The 26,215-nt window shown below is 35.0% G+C and overlaps 1 protein-coding gene across 2 annotated transcripts in view; it reads right to left on the reverse strand.

Annotated features, from left to right (window-relative positions):
* Positions 1-26,215, reverse strand: part of LOC128997203 (lachesin-like) — a 255,507-nt gene that overhangs the window by 29,114 nt on the left and 200,178 nt on the right. Inside the window, exon 1 of one of the 2 annotated variants that reach the window (XM_054422807.1) lies at positions 20,917-20,984. The exons of the other annotated variant lie outside the window; for it this stretch is intronic. The gene's annotated coding sequence lies outside the window, so the exon portion shown is untranslated. Of the gene's footprint in view, positions 1-20,916; positions 20,985-26,215 lie in introns of those variants that run through there. 2 annotated transcript variants of the gene reach the window in all.

The raw sequence follows: 26,215 nt of genomic DNA on the forward strand, positions 1-26,215 counted from the left end.
ATAGCATTTCAACAGATAAGTTAAATGAAAAACTTTCATCGTTGGAATTCACTTGCAGTCACGATACAGATTCAAAGATCAGTAACATGAAAAGAGAATTTATTTCTCAGGTAGATAACATGTTTGATAAGTTAAAAAAGGATCTGACCTCCATTATAAACAAACAAGTCGGGTTCGAGAAACATTATATTAGTGCCAAGAACAAAAGGATAGTAAAAGTTGCAAAAGCTATAGATAAGACTGATGTGGTTGTTAAAGAACAGCTTGAAGAAGTAAATGATAAAGTTGATGGTATTTTAAAAGGTCTCGAAGTCACAAAAGACTGTATTCAGATCAAAGGAGGTAGAAAGATCTGTGGCATCAGTCGCAGCAACAGTGCATATGACGCCATTAACGGAATTGAACTTCTAGAGCTGTCTAAACGTCTACACCGAGTAGAAACTTTGATTGGTAGGTCTAGAGCAACAACAGTCGATGTTTAAATAAACAGAGCGAGACATTAGGCTGTCAAGGAGTTTCCTATGAAACCAACCAAGTGGTATTATAAGTAAAGGCAATGGAAATAAACGTCTACTATAGAGATGGTGAAAGGGTGGAAGGTGGTGTCTTCCCAAAACCACTTCGTTGCTTGATCGTTGGTCCATCAGGGTGTGGGAAAACGAATTTACTGCTTAATCTCATATACAACAAAGATGGTATCACTTTTAAACATCTCTACGTGTTCAGTCGATCAATAGAACAACCAGCGTACCATGATCTACAAAAACACTATGAAAGAGTGCAGAAAAACCTCGGCTGCAAAATTGCGTTCTTCTTCTCTGATTGTTCCGACTTGGTTCCATTGGATGAATGCAAACCAAATTCACTGGTTGTGTTTGATGACTGTTTACTTGATGAGCAATCAAAAATCAAAGACTATTACATCAGAGGTCGTCACAAAAATATATCATGTATATACCTGAGTCAGAGCTATGGTCGTGTCGATATGCAAGTAATCCGTAACAACCTAAATCTGCTGTGTGTGTTTACACAAAACAAGCATTACATGACACGTATTCATGAGGATTTTGTCGGTTCCGATATGTCGTTATCTGAGTTTGAAAAGCTCTGTCGTCGGTGTTGGCAGGAACAACATGGATTTGTAACCATCAATACCACTAAAAAAGCACACTCTGGAAAATATAAATGCATGCTGAAGAAAACGATATTTACAACGTCAATGTGAAATGTCACATCTTAAGCTAGAAATGATATATAACGTTTTTTGATTGAAATGTCGTTTTTATACTAGAAACGTTATATCACGTTTTTTGAATGAAATATCGTTTTTTGATGGATATGTCGTTTTTATACTAGAAACGTTATATCACGTTTTTTGATTGAAATGTCGTTTTTCGATCGATATGTCGTTTTTAGACTAGAAACGTTATATCACGTTTTTTGATTGAAATGTCGTTTTTCGACGATATGTCAATTTATATACAAGAAACGATATATGTCGTTTTTTCTGACGTTGTATAATATAAGTGAACACAGGTTATGATGGATGCAAAAGCTGCTAAGCGACTTGAAGCTATCGAGAGTAACCTGATGAAAAAGTTCCATGACGCTGAATTGGAAGAGCAAAAACAACGTGAACAAAAACTTAAAGAGATATCAGTTGTATCGTCTCCAACAAAAAGTCCATCCACCACAATCATTACAAGAGATGTCCAAAAACAACCGTTGACTGTCACCAAGGCAAAGCAACTAGAAAATGTAAAAAATAGACTTCAACAACAATTTGCTAACGTACACATTTTAGAAAGAGAGGAACAACGAGAAAGGGAAAAGAAATATCAAACCATTACCGATGCAATAAAAGAGAAAAAAGAAAAAGATGATCTATTAGAACAAAAGACAAAGGAGTGGTTGAAAAAGCAAAAATACAATCAAATGGTTGCTCGCTTTAGACCAAGAGTATACAGTACACCAGATCGTAAACAAATTCCCTTCGATAACGAAGATGAAGTGGAAACTGAAAACGTTCAGAACAAATCAATCAGACAGTTGGTGGACTCAAATGTAATCAATTTGGGCAGTGTTGGTGTGAGATACTTACCTCGTGCAAGTGATTCACAGTTTGGTATTTATTATGATGTGACGAGTGAACGTTTGAAAATTGGATCAGAACCAATCACCTTTAATTACGATGATATAGTGATGTCAGGTAAAAGTTTTGTCGGCAGTGAAGGTCTTTGGAAACTCTTGACGAATAAAGGTTTTGTTAAGTCTGATGAGTACACATCTGACGATTGGAATTCATACAAGGAAATTCTGTTGACATCCAACTCGTTGTATCAAAAGAACGATCCCTCGACTAGACGACCGAAATCAAGTCAGGGTCAAAAGTGGAAACAGATGATCAAACCCATTTGGGATGAGATGAATAAACCCACAACCCCAATTACATCAACACCCACAGAGACAGTTGGGTCTGGGTTGAAACGGTACGATGACAAAACACCAATCGAATATCGGTACATAAAGGATTTAAACGAATTGATCAGTCGGCTCAATTTCATACACGCTGAGGAGGCTGCTGGAAACAATAACTTTCACAACGAGAAGCTATCAGTCGTGAAATTTATATACGACCGCATGCAGGAGCTAATCGAACGACCAAACGGATTGAAGTATCTCATACGCTGTCTGTCAGCGTTACCTGAACACGCTATTCAAGGATCGGGGTTGTTAAACAACTTAATCAACAGTTTACCATTTGAGCTACACGCTCCACGTAGTTGGAATCTTGATACGTACAATTATTGCGGACCTGGTACGAAGCTATCAGATCGCCTGGCTCGTGGTGACAAAGGAGTCAACCCCTTAGACGAGGCGTGCAAGAAACATGACATATAGTATCGGGATCATAGGCGTGCCGAAGATCGATGGGTGGCAGATAAGAAATTGCAAGACGCTGCTTGGAATAGGGTCACGTCTTCTGACGCCGATCTAAACGAACGCGCTGTCGCACTCGGTACCACCGGTGCAATGTGGATGAAACGCAAACTCGGTCTCGGCCTAGGAACGTCTGTATGTATATAAGTGAGAGAAAGAGTACAACATGGAAAACGCATGGACGATTCTTTCTCGGGAAGCGAAAGCACCTAAGGGTGTTCTCACAGACGAGTTCGTTATGAAGTACGCTAAGGAGCTCGACTGGGGTCTCCTATCCGAAAACTACGATTTCAGCATCGACATGTTACGCACGTATTTCCATCGCGTAAACTGGTATGCCGTACTGAAGAGGACAAAGTTCGATGAGAGCTTCCTCCGGGAAATGGCTATCAACTTTAACGAGTGCTGGTATGTGGTCAGCAAATATCAAACACTGTCTGAATCATTCATACACGATTTTGCAGGCAACGTAGATTGGTACTACATCATAAAGTATCAAAACGTGTCCCAGGAATTCCTCGAAGAACACGAACGTAATCACGGATTTAATACACAGCTCTTGAGTTCGCTACTGAGCATGAGGCCTAAAGAGTAAAATCGTAATGTTAACATAGTATATTTTTTTCAACCTATATTAAGTAACCAACACAAATGGATGCTACATACAATCAGTTTTCAAGCGGTGTGGTGAAGAGCGAATACCGCTCTGTCATGCCGGTGTCTGAACTCAATTTCAACACTCCAAATAATTACACGGTTTTTAAACTCGATCATGGTGACACATTTTACGATTCAGGAATACAATTTCACATTTGTGGTAAAGTCGTCAAGAAATCTGATGGGGCTGCTTATGCCGATAAAACAAACATTAAACTCATCGACAATTTCGTACCGTTTCTGTTTACTCGAATCGAACTCAAAAAACACAACACCACAATCGACACTGTCGACTATCCTGGTGTCACAAGCACGGTCAAGGGAATCCTCAACTATTCCAGTTCGAACAAGAACTCTCTAGGAAACTGTGGTTTCGTATCCACGTTCACTGGTGGAGGCAACTTCGAAGTAATCGGTACCCTTGCACACCTCGGTCTCGGCTTCTTCGATCATCTACGGTATCCTATGTACAAAGGCGGATTCGAAGTCGTATTCACTCGTGCTGAAGATAACGATGCACTATTCATTTGGAAAGGATCAGCCGCAACAGACACAATACCAGAGGATGGAAAAGTCGAAATCAAATCTTTCGTTCTTCGAGTTCCGTTAGTCGAGTATACGGCCACCAGCAAGATTCAATTGATCGATGGGTTGACCCGTTTGAGTGATCATAGCAAATTGGTATACAACTATTACCAGTGGCAGTGTATTGAAAAGAAAGGTGTTTTCGGGGCCTCATTCAACTTCGATATCACTAACGTTTATAGAAATGTATACAACCCAAAATTTGTCATTGTGGGGTTGCAAACTAGCCGTTGGAATGACCAGAAGAAAATTCCCTCCCGTTTTGATAGTTGCAACATAAAAAATGTCGCAGTGAAAATAAACGGAGAACGTTATCCTCAAGAAATGCAGAACATACACATCACTGAAGGCAAATGGAGACTGTTATACGAACAGTTGGTCAGATATCGTCTGGTGAACTTTGGAGACACCAATGTGTTCGTATCTCCTTCAGAGTTCAAGAATGATTATCCACTGTTGGTGATAGACACTCATCTCCACCCAATGAGCACAGATCGCTCGAGAAGTGACATCCAGATTGAGTTAGATTTCGTAAATGCTATCGCGACCGCGCAAGCCGATGCCGGAACAACAGCATACGTAGTCGTGGTCTCTGAAACTGGATTCAGTTATGACATTTCGAGAAACATCATTAGACAACTGTAAACAATTTCTAGGAAATCACTGTAAGAAAATAAAAAACTAAAAAAATATTATTTTTGCCTCAGAGTGATGAGACAAGGGTTGAGTTTGTTCCCATAAGGTCTATATTCAACCCCAGCACAGGACAAACATACATACTCCATGTGTTGGGTTGGAGGACACCTCCGGATTTTGTTGGGAGGTATTCCCATAAGAGCCCATATAAACTCCGGGAGTAGGACACAGATATATATACTACTAGGGAAAGTGGTGGTGGGTCTTCGTTACCTCCCAATTTTGACTCCCATTAGGGTCTATATTGGGTCCCAGAGTAGGACGAACATATATACTCTACTGGCTGGAAGGGAGGGGGCTTGAAAATGGGCAAATCTCTAGTCTACTGGGGGCTGGTCCAGAAACGACTTTTCGATGAGTGGAAGAGTAAATAGATGATGTAACAATTTTATGAAATTTGTATTTTAAAATTTTGTCATTTAGTAAAGCAGTTAACTTATTAGTTTTGTCAAAACGTGATGTAAGCCTGCAACCACCGTGTGCTCTCTGATTGGCTGTTCAGGGTTCGATCCTATGAAAAGATAGTCAGAGTGCCTACGTCACAACCGAGCTTATAAAAGGGGTCGGACCACATGGCCCGGTCTCATTGTATGTACATGGTCAGTGTAGTAGTTATGTATAATGTGAATTGCTTAGTGCACATAGTCCCCTTTGTGGGTAAGTCTTAGCTTTAATTTTTACAATATTATTTTATTTCTTGTTGTGAGTACGGAGGGTGCAGGCAGGCAGTGGTTTTTTTTTTATTTAATAATTTTCAGCTTTATGAAAGAATTTACTTTGGCCCTTCAGGCAATTAAAAATATCTTTTGTTTTAGGGTTCAACTACCAGAGAGCAATATGTTAATAAATGGGAATGAAATTAAAAGACTATTGATTATTTACAAGAACCAAAACCTGAATAGTTAAATTTCTGTGTGAATACAACTATACAAGAACACTAAAAAAAATTTGTACTGGTTTAAAAGACATTTTAAGTAAAACGGTACAAATTAAATGCGCCACTCTGCTTACTACCTAGTATATCTAGTTATTTCAAATGAAGATGTGTTTTAAAGTGCATAAACTGGACTAAGTGTATTTTGTGTCCAAAATGGGTGCACATGTGGACCTATTAATTAAAACAGAACTTGAATATGAACTTACAATTAGGAATGTTAAACTAGAAACTAATCAAACTGTTGCAGACCTAAGAAAGCGATTACGTTCTGTTTTAAAATTAAATATTGAACCAAGTGCGTATAATATAGCTAAAAAGGTAGTTATAAACGATGAAATAAAGACAATTAAAGTAGCTTTAGAAGAGTTAAAGTTAAAAATAGAAGAATGTGGAAAAGAGAAGAGGGTAGTAGATTCTTTGAGATGTAAAGCCAAGATTAATCATTACAAACTAAGGTTAACTGTGTTATCTAGTTTCAAAGTTAACGATGAACAAAAGAAGGATATTCAGCAGTTGGAAGTAGTCTTATCAGAATGTGAAACAATGTTTGGTTTAGTTGAAGTAGATAAAGACCTTGAATCTAGGATAGAACGTAGATTAAGCGATTCTTTTGCCGAGGACGAAGAAATTGAACAGAATGTAATGTCTAAATTGAATATTTCTAATGAAGCTAATGAGAGGCCCCATTGTAATGAACAGTTAAATGTGTACGCTAAACTCCCCAATCCTGTTGAGAGACACTTGAAAAATGTAAAATCTTGTGATGGTCTCGAAGCTAGGGAACTTCTAAACTTTGTTAAAGTCATGCTGAAACTTAAAAAAGAATCCGAGCTCTCAGACTTCCAAATATTAGATGTAATACTAGGCTACACAACAGGACCGCTGTACAGTAAAATTGTAGAATTTAAGCAGTTAGGCCACTCAATTGAAGGAGTACATAATCTATTGTTAAACTATTTTGTACCTCTAGGGTTAAGAGAAAACCTGAAACGAGAACTAGTAAATAGACCACAAAAGCATAACGAGCCTTTAAGTTGTTACATTTTAGAAATCAGAGAAAATTCTAAACTGTTGAATTGTTTGTATTCTGAACTTGACATTGTCAAACTAATTATAATTGGTTTGAATCAATCAACTAGAAGCCGTCTTGCATTAACAGAAACTCCCACTAGTTTTAAGGAACTAGAGTTATTGTGTGTACATGAGCAGAATGTTGCCTATGAGGATACGCGAAGAGGCAGTTTAAGGTCTAGTCCAGGTAATAATGGTAAACCGGTTTGGACACATAATACTAATGCTACTAGAAAGTGTTACTATTGTGGTATTTATGGTCACATGGCGAGGGAGTGTAGGAAACGCATTAATAACCCATCACGCACTCAAGGTCAAAATACTCATTTAAATCAAACTCACTATTCCAAAAATGGTCCGCCAAAAAACGCGTGATGAGGGATGGACCCGTTAAGGCTCCAATCAGGGCTCCATCCCATGGAAACATTCACACCGGGAACAGTAATAAAAAGATTGGTAGAAGTTTGAACTTACTTGAAAGACGCAAGTTTAAGAAACAATCTAAATTTAAAGCAAATCAATTTGAGCTAAACAATAATGATTGGTTAAACTTAAAGATTGACACTAACTGTAGTAATGGGTTACCTACACTAAAGGCTGAATTTTCTTATAACTGTATAGAAAATGCTTTGATTGATACGGGTAGTAGTATTAACTTAATAAGTGACAGAATGCTTAGTAACTTACAATCAAAAGGGTTAGTTAAAAGAGTTTACAATTCTGAAGTCGAGTGTAGGTCAGCTAATAACACAAATGTAAATATTCTGGGTTATTGTGAAGTAAAGATAAGAATACACAGATATTCTTGGAGTGTAAAATTCTTTGTAGGTCGAAATCTAACTTGGAATGTAATACTAGGGAGTGAGTTTATCAAGAAGTCTGGTATGATTATAGATTTAAACAATGATTGCTGTCATTTTAAGTTTGATAAAGAGTGTAAAGTCGAGTTTGTTTGTAATTCAAACAAGGTTGTGTGTAATATCAATGAAAATGTACAAGTAGGGTTGTATAAAGCTAAGGAGGATGTAGCTAAGCTAATTGCTAAATACCCTAATGTATTTACAAACAAGATTGGAGAAGGTTTAGACTTTGAATTCAAGCTTAAGCTTAAAGATGATATACCAGTATCCCTGAAAACTTATCCATTATCCCCTCCTCGTATGATTGCCATGAAAGAAATCCTAGATGACCTACTTTCCCAAAACATAATAAGACCTTCACTATCTCCCTATGCAAGTCCTACCTTCTTAGTAAAAAAGCCTAATTCTGAGAAATTTAGACTTGTAATTAACTACAGTCAGTTAAATAACAAAATAGAAAGAGTCAACTATCCTATTGGAGATTGTAATCAGATATGTCAGTATTTACAGGGTTGTACGTATTTTACAGTACTTGATTTATGTAATAGCTTTCATCAGATCAAGTTGTGTGAAGGGAGTAAGCATATAACTGCATTCACAACACCTTTCTCAAGCTATGAATGGAACAGAATCCCTTATGGATTACATTTAGGGTCTGGTTTATTGAGTTCATATTTGAACAAAGTGTTTGATGGAATTCAGTACTCTTATGTAATTAATTTTGTAGATGATGTCATTGTGTTTTCTAAAACATATGAGGAACATGTCAAACACTTAGACGAAGTTTTGTCTAGGCTTAGTAAACACAATCTAACTGTCAACCCACAGAAAGTAAAGTTTGTATTTAAGGAGATTAAGTATTTAGGATTTTTAATCTCTAAGGATACTATGTCGATTGATCCAGATAGAACGCAAGCAATTAGAGATTGTCATGCTCCTAAAGATGCTAAAGAAGTTTCTAGGTTTATTGGAATGGTATCTTACTTTTCATCTTTTATACCTAACTTTTCTGAGATTGCAAGTCCACTTAATGAATTAAGAAAGAAAAACAAACAGTTCATATGGTCTGACGAATGTGATGCTAGTTTTCATAAGCTTAAAGATAGTGTTGCAAATCCACCTGTATTAGGTATACCTGATTATAGTAAGCCTTTCACGCTACATTGTGACGCAAGCGATAAAGCCTGTGGAGCCTGTTTGCTTCAAAACTTTGGTGATAAAATGAAACCTATAGCTTACTATTCAAAAAAGTTTAATGATGCAGAGAGATGTTTATCTGTATACGAGAAAGAAGCTTTATCGGTTGTGTGTGCGATAAATAAGTTTAGATCTTATCTAGAAATTCAGCCTTTTACTCTCAAAACAGATAATAGTGCTTTAGCATGGGTATTGTCAAACTTTAGGAAACTAGGAAAAATCGGGCGTTGGTGTGAAGTAATGCTTAGTCTTCCTTTTACTATAGAACATATCAAGGGTAAAGATAACGCCATAGCAGATTATTTGTCGAGAATCTTTAGTACTGTCAATGAGTCTGAGAAAGTTGAGTTTAGTAGTGTTGTAAATAATGATTCTAGGCTAAAGAAACCTGTAAATAAGCGTAATGAGAGTAATGAGAGTTCAATCCGAGACTTAGGCATTATAAAGTCAATAAATGCTATTAGTGACTTCCCAGTAGCGTATACCGACTTTAAAGTGCACCAAGAAGCAGACTGTGAACTTAAACAAATAATTGAGAGCATTGAAAAGGGTGAAAACAAACTGTGTTTTTATTTAAACAAAGGAGTTTTAATGTATAAAAAGAGGGACTGTAGTTCACCAAAAGTTTATTTGCCTAAAACTCTAATAGACATGGTGTTTAAATATTTCCATAACTCTTTAGCAGGAAGCCACATGGGTAGCTTAAAAACTATACAACGAGTTACTCAGTATTTTTACAGACCGAATTTGGTTAAAGAAATACGACAACGAGTTGCAGATTGTGACATGTGTTACCAAGGTAAACCAGCTCAGAAGGTTTACAATGGACCATTGATCTCCAGTTTCTCTAAAGGTGTAATGGACAGGTTGTACATTGATGTATTCGGACCACTTGTTAGAGGTAAGGCAATGAATAAAAATGTGCTAATAATGGTTGATGACTTCAGTAAGTATGTGTGGATTGTACCCATTAGAGATGCGACATCCTCAACTATTATAAACGCATTAGAAAATGTTGTTTTCAAAAACTTTTGTTTGTGCAAGGAAATAGTGACAGACAATGCTAAGTATTTTACTAGTAATCAAATCAAAAACTATTTATTTAATAAGGGTATATTGCAAAAAACAATTACGCCTTATGTACCTAGGAGCAACAAATCAGAAAGGTATTTGAGAATTTTAAATCAATTTTTCAAATCTATTTTCATGATAGACAGAGTAGTTGGGATAGAAATCTTTCTGAAATACAATTAGCAGTTAATTCAGCTGTTAATGAGTCTACAAACTGTACACCTTTTGAGATTATGTTCAACAGGCCTCCTAATTTAACACTAACTAACATGTGGAAGTTAAACGATTTGATTGATGACAAACAAATAAAATCTAATGACATTGCTACCAAGCTTACAAAAGTAGTAGATAATCTTAAAAAGTCTGTAAATAAAAATCTTGCTCGTGAAATGTATAATGATAAGAATTCACAACATCCTTTTAAAAAGGGCAGTATTGTATTTGTCAAAACCTATCATTTAAGTGACAAAAGTAAAAACTTCATGCAGAAAATGGCTTTAAGGTTTGATGGACCGTATAGAATAATATACTTCATAACCGAAGTTACTTGTTTGGTTCAAAAGCTCAATGATTTAAGTATTGTTAAGAGGTGTCATATTTCACAGTTGAAGTTAAAGAAATGAAGTTTGCAGGGATGAGTAAATCAATGATCAAAAGCTATGTTTGTTATTGTATAGCTGAGTTTGTAAATATGTAAATATGTTAGTATAAGATTTTATTAAAACTTGTTAGACTTAAGAAATGAAATTCATGATTTTATATGCTAGCATTTATGTGTATTTTCAGAATGTTGCAACTAATCCTTTCTAGGTACAGGTTTTTAAATAATTGCTTAACCGTAATAAACCTGAAGTTAAAAGGATTTATGAATGATGTCCGATGGGAAAAATGGTTTTTAATATGTACTAAACGACAAGAGGTGTAAGTCGTAAGTATGATGGTAATGCAAAAGATTATGGTAATCAATTTTAATTGAAATTGATGATTGACTTTGTGTCTGATTATATCTTTTGAAATGGTTATTTTGTTTTGTTAAAGTAAAAAAAAAAAAAATGGTTTGTATTTTGTTTAATGGAGTAATTTTGCTGTCAAGTAAGCTGCAATTCATTATTTATATTTAGAGCTTTGAATAATGTGTTTTATTTTACGTTACAGTGCAAAGTTTTAATATTTTACTGTAACATTTTAAAGTAACGATGTGAGAATGTTGGTTTGCAATAAAACAAGAAAAAGTAAGATCATTGAAGAGAGATAATGAAATTTTATTAGGTCAATAAATGGTTTAAGATAACAATCACCTGCTTAAATTGAGTAATACCTTGTTATGGATATCCAAATACTACACAACACTTTACACTGCACTTTGACACTTTGCACTTCACTAACACTTCACACTTCACTTGCAATTACTTCACTTTTTACGAGACTTTTTCACTAGAACATAACTCCATGCGCGCACGACTTTCACTACAAACTTTTGACAAAAAACCAAAATTTGGGTATCCTGATTTGTCTTGCAGCTGTTATCTATATTTATATTACTAAACCTCATTATTAAAAAATGTTTGGAATTTTGTTGCATGTACTTCCTATAAGTTGACCTGGGTCAGGGTTTGCAAGGACCGTTCCAGTTCTCCCTAATCTCGACCGCTTATCTCTGTTATCGCCAAGAGTAAAGACTGCACACTGAAGGATGGTCCCGTGTCCTAAACCAAGTCTGGCGAAGAATGAGCAATTGTTTACATTGTTATTGTTAACATTTTATTACTTATGATGTAAAAGTTTTTTGATTTATTTTGATATGTAATTTAATTTCTTAGTATGTGAGTCTGAATTTGAAATGTTAAACTTGTAAAGAAATGCCAAAATTTTGTTTTTTGGGGGGAAATTTGTAACAATTTTATGAAATTTGTATTTTAAAATTTTGTCATTTAGTAAAGCAGTTAACTTATTAGTTTTGTCAAAACGTGATGTAAGCCTGCAACCACCGTGTGCTCTCTGATTGGCTGTTCAGGGTTCGATCCTATGAAAAGATAGTCAGAGTGCCTACGTCACAACCGAGCTTATAAAAGGGGTCGGACCACATGGCCCGGTCTCATTTGGTCAGTGTAGTAGTTATGTATAATGTGAATTGCTTAGTGCACATAGTCCCCTTTGTGGGTAAGTCTTAGCTTTAATTTTTACAATATTATTTTATTTCTTGTTGTGAGTACGGAGGGTGCAGGCAGGCAGTGGTTTTTTTTATTTAATAATTTTCAGCTTTATGAAAGAATTTACTTTGGCCCTTCAGGCAATTAAAAATATCTTTTGTTTTAGGGTTCAACTACCAGAGAGCAATATGTTAATAAATGGGAATGAAATTAAAAGACTATTGATTATTTACAAGAACCAAAACCTGAATAGTTAAATTTCTGTGTGAATACAACTATACAAGAACACTAAAAAAAATTTGTACTGGTTTAAAAGACATTTTAAGTAAAACGGTACAATGAGAATCCCTGGTCTGTCGGGGTTGATCCAGAACCGGCGTTTCCCTACTACTGGTTCTGTAATTAGGATTGTCCTATTCCTATTATTTTTTTTCGTTTACTTCATGCCCTCCATCTGCAAAACCTACACTCTTCAACTAGGTCACCTCTATTTTAGTTTGGCTTGCAGCTGCAATATCGACCGGTTAGAGTTGAGTGCTTTTTCTGAGGTAAAGAACTTAGACCAATGGTTTGATGACAGATTGTTATACCTAAACTTTAAAAACTCCAACTCATAATTGTTTCTATAACAGACTAACACCTCAAGATATTTTAACTTTTCATAGATGGAACAGTGGCACGCCCTACTGACAGAGTTAAGGTTTTGGGATCGATCCTAAACAAAGGTCTTAGTTGCAAGAGTCTTCTTTAGCATTTTAGGAAAGATCAACTCTGGAATATTTTCATTGAGCAGCCTGAAACACGCAACAAAACTACGATTTTCTGATTTTAGTATATTATGGCCTTATATCCCAATTGACCTCACTTTATTTTTTTATTTGTAGTATCAGATGAATCTTTAGCTTGTCCATACTCTTTGCAAAATTGAGATTTATTTTCTATTCCAAAATATGCTACCTTATTCTTCGAATAAGCCTTACACCATAACACAACGGACACAATGGTATTGAATTACCCAATCACCTATCTCCGTCCCTGGAGCTGGAATCATACCATTTAAGGTTTAGAAAAAGTTTGAAAGATCGTCAATTCAATTTCTCATATTGCAGCGTCAAGGAATTCTTTACAATCTGTTGTGAACAGATAGTAAGCCTGTCGTGTTGGTAAGCCGGTTTTTATATGTATATATTTTTATTACTATAGCCGAACACAACTTTTACCTTTTTCTCACTTGGCTAATGCTATTATTTTGTCCATTTTATGCTACATAAACGAATTTAAATTTAAATTTGAAGATTAATGAATAAAAGAATTGAAGAATATGCATGTCACAGTTGAATACTAACTGAACATGTATCTTATAAACTATAAAAATCCAAAACCAGAAGCATCAAAGGGTAAATTAGCAGATGACGAACGTAGAGCGAACTTGTCAATCAGTTAGCAATTGAAATTCGTCGAGAGAAGATTGATTGTTTGCTGATTAGGTTTGATATTACTTCCACTTAGTAACACTGATGTGGAATGGCTAAATTGTAATTGTACCTGCCAATAATTTGTGTTTATATGAATTTAATTAGCAATGCCCTATTGGAATATGTGTTATTCACATGGGTTAATGTGTTTTATTGACTAAAATAGGTCATTAGAAGTAGGTATTTCATTTATAGGGTTGGGTTGTGTAGTGCTTAAAAAAATACAATGGAAAACAATAAAACTGAAATTGTTGGATGGTAAAACAATTTTTTACCATCAAATGGTTGCCATCGTGGACTGTATAGTGATTAAGTTGATAAAACTTACAATCTTCTAATCTCAATACCAAAACTAATAAAGTACGTAGAGGCATTTCTATTTTTATTAAAACTGAGTAAATTTATATTTAAATTATACAAACCGATTTGTGAAAAACGAAAGATTAATTATCTTCATCAAAATTTTACAATCTCACTACATCAACGAAAAGAAACTCAATATATATTTTCCCCATATGTAACTCAATATACAACAGTTAAAACAGTTATCCTCTGTTTCTAAATTATTTTTGAATTATATTCCAATTTATCCAATATTTATTCCATTATTTGTGATTTTTTTACCCTTTTGATTTCACTACCTCATCCTGTATAAAAAGAATACCGTATATACTGTGGAATGACCTGTTTTCGTTACATGTTTGTTTTTCGCCTGTGAAAATTCATCATTACATTGCTTACTGTGTAAGTATCAGTGTAAATATTAACTTTAAATTAAATGCATAACAAGTAAAATGCTATGCGTTTTAAAATGTCCCTAAATGTAATCAAAAATTTCCCAATGTATATATAAAAAAAAATTCTACAGTGACCCGACAAAGTGGGCTTCATTGCACAGATTTATTGTACAGAAAGCCTTACTTCGTTTTTACTTTGGTGTACAGTTGTTACTTTGGCGCACACAGTATTCGAACCAAACAACACAAAACAGCGCGCTTTTATTATGCACGTTATCCGTGTACTCGCCTATGGCTCGTGCGTAAACATATCTTTCGAGTGCAGCAAAGTGCCACTTCTCACACTTTTTACACAAATAACTAATCTTTGTAGTGTAGCGAAAAGTAATATTAAAAACACGAGTGAAAGTGGGTCTATACATATTGACGACAATGTTTAAAGTGCTCAATAAATCTCGCTTTTAATAATAATATAAAGCATAATATTACAAGAATTATGCTTTAATACTATGAGAAAAATTAACAAACTGACAACATAAAATATAAATATGTAAAGTGAGTCTTCATTAGACTTAATCTTTGATCATAATGCAAATCGACACTATACAACTGACAACGTTCCGAATAACAATAGAATGAGGTCCATGACTGTAACCATTCATTTTTAAAATATTGTAACAACTATTTATTCCGTCGTTGAGGAACAAGAAACCAATTTTAACTTATTAAAAAATCCAGACATTCTGTTGCGTGAGAAATTACTATTTTGAAATAGTAAAAAGGATATAATAATGCTTCGTACCACTAGCTTGGAGCTCACCTAGAAATGTTAATACGTTAACTATCTATAATAAAATATATTTCTAGTCTTTCATATACGATAAGTCTCCCTAAATTTTAAAATGCCTTCAACTAGGTCTTCAAGAAATTATTATATATTTTAATTCTAATAGAAACTTTCTTAACATTTCAATGAATATTAAAACTGTCTTATAAACGATAAGATATTGTTGTCAATGCAAATTAAAATAGAAACTTAACAAATTGATCAGCAAAGTGAAGTGTCAGGAAACAAATTATTCACTTGAACAGTTTTCAATCAGCTGTGATTGGTCTGTGTTCTCGGGTCAGTGATGATTGTACACTGATTGGTCTGATGCAAACTTTGTTGAACTTTGTCTCCACTTCCATCGTTACAGCTGCTATCGTCCATTTCACTACTGTGAGTGTTTTATTGAAATTGAATAAGCCATTCACAATTCCTGTCAGGACAAAAGTAGGTAACTTTCAATAGGTTTTATGTTTACTGCAAACGAAACCGAATTACAGACTGTACCTCACAATTACAAGAATTTTCAATTGCAGTAATAATTCTTTTTTCCTTAATATTGCCATAACGGGCAGTACAACGACGCTCGCATTGTAACTGGTAGATAGCCATTGATGTCGCAAGCAAGTCTGCACTATAAATCACATGATTAACGTGCGTGTTTCGACGAAGAAGGAAACGTTATTAATATCCCACATAGTTGAGGTGATATATTATATTTTTGGAATATTAAAGAATGACAGCGACTTTAATATCTATGACATTGATGAGTAAATAATGCACGTAATGACATTATTGCAAGATAAATAAGTATTCATTACAATCTTACTAATAGTATAAATCTGAAAGTATATCAGTTTGTGCGTTTTGTGTGTGTGTGTTGCTCAATCACGCATTAACTACTGGACGGATTGGGCTGACATTTGGCATGATGATAGCTCACATTCCAGATTAACATATATACGCATATTCTTATCTCAAAAATCCTTCTGGGCTCCACCCCAGTGGCTCTGTAGTTCCCCATGTTAACCTTATGAGTATTCATATTGAAAGAGAATTAAAGACTTTAGTCAGCTGTTTCAACTAAAAAGTTGATTCTATGATTTGCAAAAGGCATTAAAAGTTATAAAATTTACCAACAAGGTGCAGCACTATTATTATTATTTTTTTTTATGAAAACAGCTAATTTGAACTAAGCAGCAACAAAAAACTGTGATATGCAATGAGAACTGTCAAATTAGGATTCTTTAAAGTTATGTTTATGTTTTTAATTTCATAAATAATTTGCGATATTTAACGAATTTAATCGTTTATTTTTCTCTGTTGTTTAGGTGAAGTAGCAAATGCTATTATATACCGTAAATTTTAAGAAGAAAATTTGGTCAAACTGTGCATCCCCTCATTGAAAACGCAACGCTTGAGCATAACTGCAATAAGCATTTATATTTATATGCCAATCCCGTACGAAAGACGGGTACTCTGCTAGTAAATTATATATACGCATATTATTAATGCATATTTTATTACCACCTGGAATCATAGTTTTATTTTTTGAATTGTTAAACATTATTATACTGTATATTTCGGCAAGAGCACTATATAATTATAAGCGTACAAGGGGGAGTTACATTTTGAGGTAAAGTGTATGTCAGTTGTAGCCTATGTTACATATGCTATCTATATTACCGACACGTATGTTCACAGTAGGTAAAGAATAAGGTTACAACGATAATCATTTATTACAATGCTACATTACTAACGATTTCTTTCAGTCATGTTATACAAATGACTATTTTAATATTCTATTATTTCAATGTTTGGTCTCTGGTAATATTTACCAAAATCATTATATACAATGGTTTTTGGAAACGTTGTAAAATTATTAGGCGAAAAAATGGCAATAACAATAGTGAACCAGACATTTAATTTTGAAGGTAATACTGTACATTAAAATCCCTCACAAACATACATTCTACCTGCATTCCAGTTATAATTCCCTTAAGAGGTAAATATTATTTTTCATAACAAAGATGTTTAAATATACTAAGCTTATTTACCTTTATATACTATAAAGAAATTTTAGTGATATCACATAATCAAAAGGTATTTATACACTTTATAAAATACATTATATCGGGGTTTTCCCACAAAGCCTGATAAAAACGCTGCTGTGTCCACAGGAATTAATCTATCTAATCCGTCAGCATTGACTGAAACTTCACTGTCAGTCTTGAACTAGCTCTCCATATACCATTCTACCATCTGAAGATATGTTTTTCTTAATACAATAAAATGAATCATATACATTTAAATTAATATAATGATGTATTCATTTTAAAATTGTCATATTGTTTCGTAATAAAAACTTCCTGTAAAATACGTTCTCTTTACATTCACATAATATGATTTAGTTATTAACAGTATTTCAATTTCCAATGGATATTTAGACCTATTAATGTATTTCATACGATTATCGTAGAAATGTCTATGATGTAAACAAAAAAAAAAACATAAAAATATTTCTTTGCAATATTTCGCCTCTCAGCGCAGCTACACCGCAACACCATCATGTTTTATTCTGGCAGTAACTTACAACCAGCATGATATTTCGAAAACGTGCGGTTCACGTTTAACAGTCTCATTGCCCTGTTTAAAACACAAGATTCTTTTTGTTTCGTATATAAGTGACCTGTTTATTAGTTAAGGATTTCCAACATAACGGTACAGTTTGCTACATTCTTGGCCCAGTATAACTTAGGATACATTAAGTGGAGAATAATATTAAATTTTAGTATCATTGAGTGTAGAGAATGGAGCGTTAAATAATACGGACAAGAGTAGGTTTAGTTTTTAACACAATCTGTTTTCGCACTCTTCTCAATTTTATAAACAAACGAGGTCTATCTAATGGGGTATTGATTTAATTCAATGGTGTTAGTCAATACTACATACATCTTTTATGTAATATCTTAATGAAATTATATTAAACTAGGATTATTAAAAGTGATGCAAGCAGCGTTTAATCAAAGAAAAAAATGGTTTCATTTTTCTACCAAGGTGGCCAATCAACGCAACTTATATATCGTTCGAAAGCTTCACCCCTGTATTTGAATGTTTGGGACCATAACTACTCACACGAATATGTATTTTTACCAGTTATAATAAGTATTGGCATGCACAGTAATTTGTTCTAAGGGGATGTTAAGAGCGTTTTCAATTTGGCTTTGAGAATGGAAAGTGCATGTTGACAAACACCTTATTTTGTGCTAGTATGGACATCAAATATTTTTATACGATTCGGGAAAAAGTCCGAGGGTACAAATAAGCACATTAATAGCTCAGCTGCAATTTTATGTGAATTTTTTACAATAAAATCACACACAATTACGACAGAAAAAGGTATTATTTTGACTTAGTTTTAAATTTGTTACTTATTCTTATACAAAAAATCTAATTAATTATTTATTTATCAGTGATCAAAAGCGGTTTTAATAACAAATCAATCCAAATGCATTCACGCTATGTTTATCTGCTCAATTTAATGTAATTAGGACGAAGAACAGATCATTAAAGTTGATCTTGTTAACGTTCAATTTCATGCGGAATCTAGCAACATACAACATTTAAGTTATTTTACGGTTAAACCCAATTTAAAACGAAGGAAATCCCCATAGAAGTGTTACATACTTTTTACATACGTTGTACAACTTTGATTAGCACTGGTACAAATTATATACGATTATGTGATAGCTTAATTAGTTCACAATCTCTAAGGTGATTTAAAAATCATAAACTTTATGCAGAGTGAAATGAAAATATTAGTTTCCACCACGGCACTGAAGATGTACCGCAACGTTGTATTTTAATCAAACTGAATGGATAATACAATTTTTTTTATCGCTTATGTTTCTAAACAGCTAACGCTCTTCGAACTACGAATTTTTAATTTTTAATACATTTATGAAACATTCAAATAATAAAGTGATATAATCAATTATACATTAAAAGATTCGTATTGTAAATATTCAATAATAAATAAAAGTTGTAGTTTTACATGTTATTTTGTTAACCAAAACACACATTGAATAAACTGGGTTTTTATTTAAGAAATAAAAGAAATTCATGGGATTAAAAACCTAATAAAAAAAAGAATTCCTGTTGAAGAAAATGAACCAAATTACAGATTTAGCAATGTAAATATTATAGTTCTCGTTGTTAACATTCATATTTATTACAGCAGTTAGATATAATGCAGTAAAAATCACATAAATATCAGCAGATGCACAAAACCTTTAATATTTTTTACAGATAAAAATATTTTAACCTAAATAAAATTTCCAAACCCATCTTGAGGAACTTCCCTAATAAATTACAATTCTCCAACACAAGCAGAACCCAGAGAGACCATCTGTGGTATCAGGTGGTTGCTGCTCTCAACAAATTGAAGTGGTTGACTTCCAGTGGCGAATATATCTTGATTACCCTGCATTACTTACTCCTTACTTTGTGGTTCCATCTTCATAGAGTATTTTTTCCTCAATGTATGTTCGAATTTAAAAAGCATCGAGATATTAATGTAGTTATGAGGTTTATTTTAATGTGAGTGTTAGTACCGTATACACTAAATAGTTATAACGTTTTGCTGGTACGTCCGTGTTTTCACTTGAGCAATGTAAGTATAAAATTGGTTAATAATATGATTGTAAATATTATAATATCAAAAATAACTATAGAAATATAACGTAATCATGATAACTGATGGTATAAATGAGGTATAAATAGTAATTTACTTTCAAAGCAGGTTTTATTGACTTTTGAAAAGCGTTTCGTAAGCGTAATGTGAGTAAAGCGTCGAATTTATACGATATAGAATTTATATTCATATCATTATAATTATGACTTTTTAAGATTTTTTAGTTTGTTGTCATAATAATAAATATTCATATTTCATTATTTTTATTATAAATAAGTATGAAAGTCCACAACATAAATCCGGACTCTTAACGCTCGAGAAGTAGAAATCCCGTGTTACAAATAAAAAATCCTAACATAATCCTAGTAGTTGGTCTAAATAAATACCAAACCAAAAGGTAATGCCAGTTGCACTATTATTAAAATGTTGAGCTACTTAGTAGCAGTGTGATAATTATAAAATACTTTCTAAACACTAAATAAATACATATAATATCCGGTACTAAGATTTTCAAGCTACCAAAATAACGTGTTGGATCAACAAACAAGTTGTTCAGGTTAAATTAAAATCATAAAATGATTTACCAATAAAATTTACTACTATCAACGTAATATTTATTAGCTAGCCTTCTATTTTGCGGGCTATTTAAGTTGTCTACTAGCATACTGGCCACGTGCTTCCAACTACGCACGCCAAATCCTGTAGCCTAGTTTTTTCGGGCCTCAGAGTTATTAGTAAAATAATTAACTATTGTTACAACGCAAAATAATATCTACCAAAGTCAAGAAAATATATTATTCGGGCTTAAATGCCTGCCCAGAACCGTCAGGAATATACTGCAGAACTATTTCTGACACGTAAATCCTAGCTACTTTATCAGGATTATACCAGCATGGTTACAACTCTAACCCGTGTAAACCTTCTTGTTTTTTTGTTTTTTTTTTATCAGGGAATGTATATTCTCTAGATATTATTGTACCACACTGATACCAAAATATTAAGGCAAGTCGTCACTCACCACTAGTGGGTCTATACCCAACTTGAACTCCGACACTCACTGTCTACCAATATCACCGCACCACCAACACCCGTCACACCCGTACACCCGTCGTCTACACCAGACACGAAAATCTACTTCTCACTTCTCGCGATCCACAACTCGACTGTCCTGAAGTTCCAGGATACACGAGGCTTATCGGAGCTCATAAGCCGGGTCAACGGGTACTAGCTCGCATAGCCGCTACAGCTTGTTGATTTCAACAATTGGTGCGTGGTTATAAAACAATATTTTACCCCACTAGGAAAAAAAGGCTCGTTACAAATAATTACTTTTTTTTATTTGTTGGTTCAGTGGGTTTGGTATATAAAAATAAGGCAGCATGTTTAACATTACCTGCTGAGTTAAATAGTAAAAAATCTATGTCATCAGAAATAAATACTTTTAACAATTTAAATAGATTACATATGAATAAAATGTAAAGGTATCAAACGCAGATAAACTAATACTGTATTTCAATTTCACCCTTAACATAGTTTAGATTTATTTCACAAAGAAACTGCAAACATTCGGAATATAAGTTATTTATGTTAATAAGGCCATATATTAAAGAGCATAGATTATTATTATTTCCGTGGTATAATTTTACTAGTGAATGATAGGTATTGTCCCTTTGTGTAGTAACTAAGTACACAAATGAACAATACATATCATTCACTAGTATATTTGGACAAATATCTCGATGGTTGTTGTTTCAGTTCTATACATGTATCTGACAATCGTCATTCAAATGTAACAGAATACCACAGGTAATTTGGGACATCTAGATCCCGATACTGCCTTTAGTCAAGAGTGAGCAGAAATAGAATATACACGTTATGTTTCTAACACATACAAGGTTTCATTCGTTGGTATCAATCTTCAATTATGTCTGCAAACAGTGAATAGCGTAGGCGTAAGACAGAGCGTACTAAGTGGACCATCTGATGTATCTGATGTACCATGATGTATTGAAGCTCACACGAGGACAACAATAGGATCATGTTGACATATGCCAGTGTAGAGGACTAAGTGGACGTAACTGGTTGATTGTAAGTATTTATCACCACAGTTTGGAGCTTAGTGCTGGTCACGTGATGTATTGAAGCTCACACGAGGACAACAATAGGATCATGTTGACATATGCCAGTGTAGAGGACTAAGTGGACGTAACTGGTTGATTGTAAGTATTTATCACCACAGTTTGGAGCTTAGTGTAGGTCACGTGATGTATTGAGGCTTATACGAGGACAACACTAGGACTATCTGATGTACCATGATGTATTGAAGCTCACACGAGGACAACAATAGGATCATGTTGACATATGCCAGTGTAGAGGACTAAGTGGACGTAAGTAGTAGTCATTTTGTACGTTCTAGGACAGAGGAGGGAGGAGTGTAGACCACGTGGGTTGAGGTAGGTAACCTCACTTTGCCTAACCTAACCTAACCTTACAGGCAGAGACTGATCCTCTGATTTGGACGACTTTACAGAAACGACAACAACTTTTGAATCTCATTTTATATAGGACCACCAATAGGTTCTCAACTGCACAAAAATGGCGCCGATTGCATCATTCGGTGCTCATGTTTTCACTAGAGAATTTGTATGAAGATGCAGTATTTCGATCTCAATGTATACTGACACGCCATTTGAAACTCACGTTCTAGGACAGAGGAGGGAGGAGTGTAGACCACGTGGGTTGAGGTAGGTCGGGAAGGGAGGTGTGTCCATGACGTCACATGTAAACAGAGGATGATCTTACAGACAGAGACTGATCCTCTGATTTGGATGACAATTTTTTTTTGTGTAGATATAAAGAACGTTAAATCAGTTCTCATTTGGTATACTTGTCGTATAATAGGATCTCACGGCTGAGATCGAAAACGACAATAGCTTTTGAATCTCATTTTATATAGGACCACCAATAGGTTCTCAACTGCACAAAAATGGCGCCGATTGCATCATTCGGTGCTCATGTTTTCACTAGAGGATTTGTATGAAGATGCAGTATTTCGATCTCAATGTATACTGACACGCCATTTGAAACTCACGTTCTAGGACAGAGGAGGGAGGAGTGTAGACCACGTGGGTTGAGGTAGGTCGGGAAGGGAGGTGTGTCCATGACGTCACATGTAAACAGAGGATGATCTTACAGACAGAGACTGATCCTCTGATTTGGATGACAATTTTTTTTTGTGTAGATATAAAGAACGTTAAATCAGTTCTCATTTGGTATACTTGTCGTATAATAGGATCTCACGGCTGAGATCGAAAACGACAATAGCTTTTGAATCTCATTTTATATAGGACCACCAATAGGTTCTCAACTGCACAAAAATGGCGCCGATTGCATCATTCGGTGCTCATGTTTTCACTAGAGGATTTGTATGAAGATGCAGTATTTCGATCTCAATGTATACTGACACGCCATTTGAAACTCATTGTTTTCATGTTGATTTTTACGTGTCTTCTGAGTTGAGTCGTTCCGTGTTTAGTGACGTCACTTGTCTTGGGATCATGTGATCATAGAATGTTCTAGAAACATTACCATAAAAGGAAATGCATTATGGTCACGTGATCATCTTGGAACGTTCGAGAACATTACCATATATGGTCATGTGTTTCGACGATTGTGCAACAGTCCGCGCGGTCTTGCGTCAGTCTTCTCTGAGAGGTGGTTGTGAGAGGTGCTATTTTTCGAGTCTTTGAAATTGTGTAGTGCGTGAAAAGTAAGTTTTCAACCATTTATAAGTGTGACGAGGATTTGCGGTGATGGCTAGTGTCAGTGCTACGAAGCGATCGTTTCCTAGTGACAACGAGAGTGATGACGACAGCCTTCCTACACCACCGAAGCGTCGTTGGTTCCAACGTTATAAAGACGATATTGAGGAACAACAAGGTGCTAGGGAAGAACACCGCTTGGATGTTGCCTCGGTCTCTGACGGAGAACATCATGTGTCACCGGTTGTTCAAAGTGCTACCAAGCGGTCGTTTCCTACTGACAACGACAGTGATAACGAGACTCGTCCTATATCACCGAAGCGTCGTCGAGCCCAACATAGTGAGTTGGATATTTTGGAACAACTACAAGGTGCTAGTGAGATGATGGACATTCAAGAGCAGGAAGAAGATGTTTCGGATGTCGTGCAGGTTCTACCTGTCAGGAGAGCCGATACAAAAACATTAAAGTTCTGTGATATATGTCACCTCAGTATTACTAGGAAAAACTGGGCCCGTCATACTGGGAGTGGAGCTCACCAAGCGGCGTGGATACAAAAACAGCAACTAAACCGACCATCCGTCATAGTTCAGCCATCCATCATAGTTCGGCCATCCATCATAGTGCAAGTCCCACGTAAGCCTCCGCCACCACCTAATCTTGAAATCATCCAATCTAAAACGGCGTTCAGAGGTCGAATGAAGACGTTTGAGATCAATAATGTCAAAGTAAATGGTTACAAAAGTGTTGAAACTTTTATCGAAGATTCCAAAAAACTTATAATTGAAAAGGTTCGTGATGAGGGAACTTCATTGAAAATCCAACTTATCCTTAAGGCAAAGTTTGCTAAAGGGATTACGGAAAAAGTCGAATCTGATTTTGAATTCAAAACGAAAAACATCATCATTTACGAAGATTCTAATCTATCAGATTTGTTAAATGAGGCAAAACAAAAACTATTGACTGAGATGGAAAGTTTTAACCACAAAGGCTCCAATTGGAACATGAAAACGATTGAATGTCTTCTTTTACATATCAACCGACTTAAGCCTTTGAAAGGGTCTAGTTACATAGCCCTGCCAGAAAAAATTCGCTTGAAACGTGCTGTTGTAAACATAAAAAACAATGATCAGCGTTGTTTCATGTGGTGTTGTCTAGCAGCACTCCACCCTTCAAAGGTACACCCGGAGCGGATCGAAAGTTACACTGCTTATGTTGATGGATTTCTCGAGTTATTTGATGGGATAGATTTTCCAGTCAAACTGACTGATGTAAAAAAATTCGAAAAGCGTGCAGGATTATCGATCAATGTATACGGTCTTGAAGAAAATAGTGATGTTTTTCCCTTGTGTGTAACAGATGAAGAAAAGCCCGTGCATGTAGACCTGTTGTTGGTTAAAGATGGAACGAACTCACACTACTGTCTAATCAAAAACCTATCTCGTTTAGTTCACAGTCAAGCTACAAAACATAATAGAAAATGCTATATATGCAGACGTTGTCTTCAGCACTTTCATAACGAAGACAATTTGAAGACACATATGGAGGACTGCTCTAGACATGATGCCGTAAAAATAAAGCTCCCTACCGCTGGAAAAAATGACAAAATAAGATTTACAGAACACAATAAATCAATGAAAGTTCCTTATGTCATTTATGCCGATCTGGAGAGCATGCTCCTCCCGATTTCTACTTGTGAACCATCGGGAGTTGATGAAAACGGTGCTAAGAGATCGTACACATACAGCTATCAGAAACACGAAGCTATAAGTTTCTGTTACTATATCTCTGGCAGTGAAAAGCCTCCAACGACATATTTCGGGGAAGATGCTGGACGAAAGTTTGTCGAGGTGTTGAAAAAGGAGGCCGTAGAGATAAAACAAATCTACGAAAAGATCATTCCAATGAAACCACTGGAGGAAGAAGAGATACGTAGACATAAAGAAGCGGTAACCTGTCACATCTGCCAGGAACCTCTCAATGAAACCGACAAAGTGAGGGATCACGACCACCTCACTGGTTTGTATCGAGGCCCTGCCCATTCCAAATGTAACTTATTGTTTACTAAGCCCAAATTTATTCCTGTTTTCTTGCACAACCTTTCTGGCTATGACATACATCAGTTCATCAAAGAAATAGGACGACAAGGTGAGAAACTCAAAGTGATTCCTCAAAATGATGAGCGATATATATCATTCACCGTTCAAGTTAGGGGAGGGTTGGAACTGAGATTCTTGGACTCTTTTAAGTTTTTAAGTGCAAGTTTAGACCAATTGATTAACAATTTAACTACAGATCAGTTGGAGCATACAAAGAGATTTGTCAGATCATCACAGATAGAGTTGGTAACAAGAAAAGGAGTTTATCCCTATGACTTTATGGATAACATAACAAAATATGATATGACAACTCTGCCGGAACTTCATGATTTCAAAAACAAATTAAATAAGTGTGATGTATCAGAATCAGATTATGAGCATGCTCAAAAGGTTTGGAATGAGTTCAACATCAAAGATATGAGAGAGTACACATTGTTTTACAACAAGATTGACGTCCTC

The sequence above is a fragment of the Macrosteles quadrilineatus genome, unplaced genomic scaffold (assembly GCF_028750875.1).
Source record: "Macrosteles quadrilineatus isolate MER2022 unplaced genomic scaffold, UCM_ALF_1.0 Scaffold_6__1_contigs__length_79288215, whole genome shotgun sequence".
NCBI lineage: Eukaryota > Metazoa > Arthropoda > Insecta > Hemiptera > Cicadellidae > Macrosteles > Macrosteles quadrilineatus.